Consider the following 7,903-nt stretch of genomic DNA (forward strand, 5'->3'; position numbering starts at 1 on the left):
AGGGTGCTGAGGAAGCTGGCAGAAGTGCTCAGCAAGCCACTTTCCATCATCTGTCAGCAGTCTTGGTTAACTGGGGAGGTCCCAGTTGACTGGAGGTTAGCAAAGGTGACACCCATCTACAAGAAGGGCCAGAAGGAGGATTCAGGAAACTACAGGCCTGTCAGCCTGACCTCGGTGCCAGGGAAGGTTATGGAGCAGATCATCTTGAATGCCATCATGCGGCACATGCAGTACAACAAGGTGATCAGGCCCAGTCAGCATGGATTTATGAAAGGCAGGTCCTGCCTGACTAACCTGATCTCCTTCTATGACCAGGTGACCTGCTTAGTGGATGAGGGAAAGGCTATGGATGTTGCCTACCTGGACTTTAGTAAAGCCTTCGACACCGTTTCCCACAGCATTCTCCTGGAGAAGCTGGCTTCTCATGGCTTGGACTAGTGTATGCTTTGCCGGGTAAAAAACTGGCTGGATAGCTGGGCCCAAAGACTTGTGGTGAATGGAGTTAAATCCAGTTGGTGGCCAGTCACAAGTCGTGTTCCCCAGGGCTCAGTATTGGGGTCAGTTCTTTTTGATATCTTTACCAATGATCTGGATAAGGGGATGAAGTGCACCCTCAGTAAGTTTGCAGATGACACCAAGTTGGGGCAGGAGTATTGATCTGCTTGAGGGATCTGGAAAGGCTGGATGGATTGGCCGAGTCCAACTGTATGAGATTTAAGAAGGCCAAGTGTCAGGTCCTGCATTTGGGTCACAACAACCCCATGCAATGCTACAGGGATGAGTGGCTGGAAAACTGCCCAGCAGAAGACCTGAGGGTCCACCCCTTCATCCCCCCATGCTACCAAAACCTTGCCATGTAAGCGAAATACAATCAGCATAAGTCATCTGGGAGTTTACTGGGTTATACAAATTGCTTAAGCAGAGAAGAAAAAAACTAAACCAGGTTTGAATCTGGCAACAAAAGGGAACAGCAGGCTAACCACTAGTGTTTTTTAGTAAAAGATGGGGAGAAGGGCCTGAGCTAGATTTGTACCAGTAGGTATACAGAAATTATATGGCTTCCACAAAATAAATTTCACAAAGTTTACTGGATGTTTTCACATGGAGATTCAGGCTAGACGGGCACAAACAGGAGTTTGATTCTTAATGGCTGTACTGATTGCAATCTAAGCAATAGTTAGTTTAAGGGGTTCTATAAATAGATGGCTCTTAGCAATAATGTATAAAGATTGGCTATTTTTTTAAGGAGTGGAGAGGGAGCGAACAAGCAGAATAATTTATGAAACTTTATTGTCTGCCTGTGAATCAATTGCAGATTCTGAGTGTTCAAAGGGAACAAGAACTTATTTTTCCATTTGAACAACAAGCAGGTTTGCATTTTTGTATTTCATAGAATCATCAAATTATTTGGCTTGGGAGAGAGCTTTAAAGATCATCTAGTCGAACCTCCCTCCCGTGGGCAGTAACATCTTTCACTAGATCAGGTTGCTCAAAGCCCTGTCCAACCTGACCTTGAACACTTCCAATGAAGGGGCATTTACAACAATGCTGGGCAACCTGTTCCAGTGTCTCACCACCCTTATCGCAAAAAAACTTTTCTTTGGACACAGCCATTATCATGGTTTGGACCCAACGCAACAACAAAGGAACAGCTCCATGGCCGTTCACCCATCTCTTCCTCCCCCCCCTACTCTGGGATGAGGAAGACAAAGCTCATGGGTTGAGACAAAGGACAAGGAAGGTTCTTCACTGATTAAGGTCCCGGGCAAAACAGACTCAACTTGGGGAAAAAGTAATAATTTAATTTCACACTAATCAAACACACACAGGACACAGACAACACAAAAAGCAGAGCTTACATATGTTACCCCACCCTTCCCTTGTTCCCGGGCCCAAATTTGTTCCCAGTTTCTCTCTCTCCTTTCCCCCCAGCGGCACAGGGGGATGGGGTTTAGAGTCAGTTCACAGGCTGGTGGTTCTTGCCGCGCCATCCTCCTCAGGAAGGATTCCTTACAGGCCTTCCCCATGGGGTCCCTCCCATGGGAGAGAGGCCTCCACGAACCTCTCCTTCATGAGTCCTTCCCACGAGGTCTGGAGCAAGCTGCTCCAGTGTGGGCTTCCCACAGTCGTGGGCTGCTTCAGGAACCGCCAACTCCCCTGGCACCGGGGTCTTCCAAAGCTGCGCAGAGTCCACAGGCAGCAAATCCACTGGCCACAACATCCAAGTCCAGTGGCCAAGTTCACCCCTCCTGGTGCCTTCAGTGAATGTTTCACTATGTTCCTCCATGAGTGCAGGGGGATAGCCTGCCATCTCACTATGGGTTGCAGGGAAACTTCTGCTAGGGCACCTTCTTCCCCACCAACCACCAGCACCACTCTCTCTCCAGCACAGCTCTTCTCCTCTCAGTGCTTTTCTGCTCAGGTGTTATATCAGTTCTTTCATATGTTAATCGCTGAGGCGTATCTATTGTCCCTCTAATGGCACCTTGACTGGGTTTGGAGCAAGGGGAGCTTCTCAGCTTCTTACTAGAGCCACTCCTGGTGCCCTTCCCCCGCTACCAAAAAACCCACCAAACCAAATCAGAACAGCCATTCAGCCAATTTCTTATCCATCTAACTAACAATCCATCCATCAAACTCATCTCTCTCCAATTTAGAGGTAAGAACATTGTAGCAGACTGTGTCAAAGGCCTTACAGAATTTCGGATAGATGACATCCACAGCTGTTCACTTGTCCCCTGATGCAGTCACTCCATTGTAGAAGGCTACTAGATTAGTCAGGCACAATCTGCCCTTGGTGAAGCCCTGTTGGCTGTCTTTGAGCACACTTTGGCCTCTTCAAGGACCTGCTTGGTAGGGTACCATGGGATAAAGCCCTGGAGGGAAAATAAGCCCAAAAAAGCTGGTTAATATTGAAGGATTACTTCTTCCAAGCTCAGGAACAATGTGTCCCAACAAAGAGAAAGTCAGGCAAAAACGCCAGGAGGCCTGCATGGATGAATGAGGAGTTCCTGGACAAACTCAGACATAAAAGGGAAGCCTACAGAGGGTGGAAGCAAGGACAGGTAGCCTGGGAGGAATACAGAGTAGTTGTCCGAACAGCCAGGGATCAGGTTAGGAAAGCTAAAGCCCTGATAGAATTAAAACTGGCCAGGGACACCAAGGGCAAAAATAAAAGCTTCTATAAGAATGTCAGTGATAAAAGGAAGAGTAGGGTGTTGCAAGCCGGTACTAGGGGGCTGTCAGGATACTTTTGCGACTCCCCCTCCCAATGTGGAGGGGTTTGTGAATGAGCCCGAGGGTCACACGTGGCACTCGCCTCTCACGGAGGAACGGCCACCGCGGGACCGTATTTCAGGGTGGTAGTTAGAAAGCACCCCCCCACCACGCTCAGAAATTGTCTCTAATAGCAAGGCTTACTCCACAAACTAATCGGTTTATTAAGGGTTAACACAAACTGAGGGATGATGTTTAGGGAAAATGCAAATGTAAATGGCTACCAGGGATATAAATATGTATATAGTGAGAAAGTGTCCTTTAGGGAGGTAATGCAAGAGGTCCTGTGCTTTTGAGGGGGAGGGTTAAGGACCAAAGGGAGGAGGGAAGTAGGGAAGGAAGCCCGACCTCAGTCCTCCTTAAGAGGTCGCGCTGTGTATGCGGGTATGAGGAAAGGAATGCGTGTGTGTGTGTGTGTGTGTGGTGATGTTACTCTCCGGCGGCTTGTACCCGACGGCTCCGTTCCCAGCGGCAGCAGCGTTCGGTGGCCCCGTCTCGGAAGGCAGGACGGCAGGTCCGTGGTATCGGAGGGGCGGCCTCTCGGCAGCGGGTGCAGCGGCCGTTGGTTTCCTCTCCAGCGGCAGCAACACGGGGAGGGGGCTCCGGCCCCGACCCCAGGGCTCGGGACCCCGGCACGCTCGGCGCTGAGGCTCAGGCTGGACCCGGGGCAGGCAGGCAGGCAGGCAGGCAGGGTCCCAGCACCAGTGTCCGCAGCAGGGGGGTGTCCCACGCAGAAAGCGTCCGAACGGGCCTCAGGGAGGAGGGAAGGGCCCACCTGCTGCCCTCGCCACCTTTTATACCCCCTGACCCACCGGTCCAGTCAGTGTCACTGTCCAGAGCCAATGAGCGTCCATGAGCCCCACTTTAAGGCGGTGACTGCCAGGGGCACAGGGTGGCTTGTCGCCCATCCTTTCTGTCCCGGACCACATCTGTTGTTTTGGGTTCAGTTGTCCTTGAGAAGCAAGTCTGTTTTAGTTTGTTAGCTGGGGATAATCAGGAGAGGCCTTCGCTGGCTTAAAAGACATTTTGTTTAGACTTATGTGGGGAAGAAAATAACAGTTTCCCACATAGGGAAAATATGGGCCCTCTCCAGAAGGAAACAGGAGACATGGTCACGTGGGATATAGAGAAGGCTGAGGTACTTAATGACATTTCTGCCTCAGTCTTCACTGGCAAGGGCTCTGGCCACACCACCCAAGTTACAGAAGGTAAAGGCAAGGACTGGGAGAATGAAGAATCTGGGCTAGACCAGGTTTAAGATCATCTAAGGAACATGAAGGTGCACAGGACCTGATGATATCCATCCACAGGTCTTGCGGGAACTGGCGGATGAAGTTGCAAAGCTGCTTTCCATCGTATTTGGTAAGTCCTGGCAGTCTGGTAAAGTTCCCACTGACTGGAAAAGGTGAAACAACTCCCATTTTTAAGAAGGGAAAAAAGGAAGACCTAGGGAACTACAGGCCAGTCAGTCTCACCTCTGTGCCCGGCAAGATCATGGAGCTGATCCTTCTGAAGGCTCTGCTAAGGCACATGGAAAACGTGGAGGTAATTGGTGACAGCCAATATGGCTTCACTAAGGGCAAATCTTGCCTGATAAATTTTGGTGGCCATGAACTTGACAATTGGACCTCTCGGTGGATAAGGAATTGGCTGGATGGTCACACTCAAAAGAATTGTGGTCAATGGCTCCATGTCCAAATGGAAATCAATGAGTGGCATTTTTCAGTGGTCAGTATTGGGGCTGATGCTCTTTAACATCTTTGCCAGCGACATGGATGGTGGGATCAAGTGCACCCTCAGTAAGTTTCCTGACAACACCAAGCTGTATGGTGTGGTCAACACACTGGAGGGAAGGGAGGCCATCCAGAGGGAACTTGACAGGCTTGAGAGGTGGGCCCATGCAAACTGCATGAAGTTCAACAAGGCCAAATGCAAGGTTCTGCACCTGGGTCAGGACAATCCCAAGCACAATTACAGGCTGGGCAGAGAATGAATTGAGAACAGCCTTGAGGAGAAGGACACAAAGGGGTGTTGGTTGATGAGGAGCTCAACATGAGCGGGCAATATGTACTTGCAGCTCAGAAAGCCAGTCGTGTCCTGGGCTGCATCAAAAGAAGTGTGACCAGCAGGTCAAGGAATGCGATTCTCCCACCCTACTCTGCACTCGTGAGACCCCACGTGGAATACTTTCTCTAGTTCTGGAGTCCCCCAGACAAAAAGGACATGGAGCTCTTGGAGTGAGTCCAGAGGAGGGCCACAAAGATGATCAGAGGGCTGGAGCACTTCTATGATGACAGGCTGAGAGAGTTGAGGTTGTTCAGTCTGCAGAAGAGAAGGCTCTGAGGAGACCTTACAGCAGTCTTCCAGTACCTGAAAGGGCTACAAGAAAGCTGGGGAAGGGTTTTTTACAGGGCCATGTAGCAAGAGAGCAAGAGGGAACTGTTTTAAGCTGAAAGAGGGTAGATTTAAGTGAGATACTAGAAACAAATTCTTTAGTGTGAGGGTGGTGAGACACTGGAACAGGTTGCCCAAGGGGGTTGTGGCTGCCCCATCTTTGGAAGTGTTTGAGGCTAGGTTAGATGGGGCTTTGAGCAAGCTGGTCTAGTGGGAGGTATCCCTGCCCATGGCATGTCAGTTGGAACTAGATAATCATTAAGGTCCCTTCCAGCCCAAACCATTCTATGATTCTATGAATACTTTGGTCAATTTTGGTCACCTGTCCAATCCGCTCCTCCCCATAGGAGGATTGCAGGTCTGACCCTTTTTACTCCCTTTCATTTGCAGTGTAGAAGTAGTTTAGCAGAACCAAGCAGTGGCCTTGGTTCTGCATACCATTCTCAAGCAGTAACTATCAACATTGAGTGTTATCAGTCCTAGAGGCAGACACTGAAAAACATTGTTAATTTCAGAAAGTGCAGTTACTTACAAGAGACTTAACTGAAAAGTAAAATTACTAGACAGAAAAATTATTCTGTCCTAGCTGAAACCAGGACAAGGCTGGTAGTGTCCTATAGCTACCTTTTAAAAATCAGGTAAATAATAATCCTTGGAAAAAGTGTAAGAATGAGCTGATTTGTTCTTTACTATCTATTTCCTGACTGTCTGCTACTTCAGATCACCAGTCGAGAAGATAGAGGATTTTGCAGAAGTGATGCATTAATATTTTAAACCAAGTAAAAAAAGTTTATTAAAATATTATCACCATAAGAAACAAACTGGTAAATTCCTACCTGCTAAGACATCTCCTCTCATTTTTTCACTATTGTTCCTGAGAGAGAAAAGGCATGCCACTTAACTTTAAAATTTAATTTTCAACAGCTCTTTTTCAACATATTCATTTCAATCCAATTTGTTAGAGCATCATCAGCAAAATCTACTTCAAGAACACAAGTGAGAAGCCCTATTTACAATACAAAATAACTGGGATCTGTAAGTATTTGTACCACAGGGGCGATTTTTTTTCACACTTCAACACAATGAAAGCTTTGAAACTGACAACAGAAGGCTAACCTGAAATATCAGTGTTATCTATAGACCCAGTCCAGAGTTTGGCTGCAATAGTACCAAGTTTTGGCAGACATTGTCTCAAGAACATCAGTGGTTAATAAGCTCTAGCTTCTTGTTAGTTTTGGAAGCAGCTATGCACGTTTAAGTTGCATAACGGCATTTCAAACCTGTTTATCCTGACCAAGGAGCCCAACCTCCCTACAGAATTACACCAAAGACAAATTACTATAAGAACAGTTAAGAAACACAAGGTTTGTCTTCTGACATTATAACCTGCAGCTAAGAAAAAAGAAATACCCCACCTTCAAGTTCCCCCCAGTACAGTTACTTAAGGAAAATAACACATTTGTTTACTCATTAACGACTCTAATCCCATGGACTTCTCGTAAGGACCAGCACGTCACTCCATTTTCGGTTTCTCATCTCGGCCGCGCAGTCCGTAGGCAGCCTGATCACCCGGTTGGCGCTACTACCCTGTGCAGGGGTACTCCCAGGGGCGGTAAGGCCAGCTGCTACCCCACATCCATGCGGGCACCGACGAGCCGCAGTGGACAGCGATGGCCACTGAGGTGAGATGGCCCGCCCCACCACAGAGTTATATCGGGGACAGGAAACATAGCTCCCTACTCCTCAAACAGGCTAATTGAGACCGAGCTGAGCCAGCCCACACTTATCCGGCGCAGGGCAGCCCACCTCCCATCACCTGATTTACTGGTGAGAAGGAAGAATACACCTGTCCTCTGTGCACAGCCCCCCAAAACCCCGCGCAACCCAACAGCCAATAGGAGGCATGGAGCCACGCGCGCTTTTAAGCATCGCAAGAACCCTGCCCCGCCCCCTCCGGTGCTAGGATTTTCGTAGACGCCATATTAAAAAAAAAAAAAAAAATTGAAGTAGTTTTCGCTCTCCTTTACCGCCTTCCATTGTCTCCACTGTTGTTGCCGCTCTTCTCGTGGCTCCAGTAGGGCAGGTTAAAAAACAAAACAAAAGTAAGAAAACAAACAAATAACCTAGGCACACCGCGGCGGTGCAGGGTGAATCGCGCGCTTCTCCTCATGACAGCCAGGCCTGTCGCCGTGGTCCCCACGGAGGGCGGGGCGAGCTAGGGGCCATCCCTAAC

At 48.6% G+C, this 7,903-nt stretch overlaps 1 long non-coding RNA gene across 1 annotated transcript; it reads right to left on the minus strand.

Annotated features, from left to right (window-relative positions):
- Positions 1-1,781: 1,781 nt before the first annotated feature.
- On the minus strand, positions 1,782-7,871 carry LOC127395224 (uncharacterized). Its single transcript, XR_007891758.1, has 2 exons — positions 7,698-7,871; positions 1,782-2,876 (listed from the first exon to the last, which is right to left on the minus strand). It is a non-coding gene; the product is annotated as an uncharacterized LOC127395224 (long non-coding RNA).
- Between the last annotated feature and the right edge of the window lie 32 nt (positions 7,872-7,903).

The sequence above is a fragment of the Apus apus genome, chromosome W, assembly GCF_020740795.1.
Source record: "Apus apus isolate bApuApu2 chromosome W, bApuApu2.pri.cur, whole genome shotgun sequence".
In the NCBI taxonomy this organism is placed as follows: Eukaryota; Metazoa; Chordata; class Aves; order Apodiformes; family Apodidae; genus Apus; species Apus apus.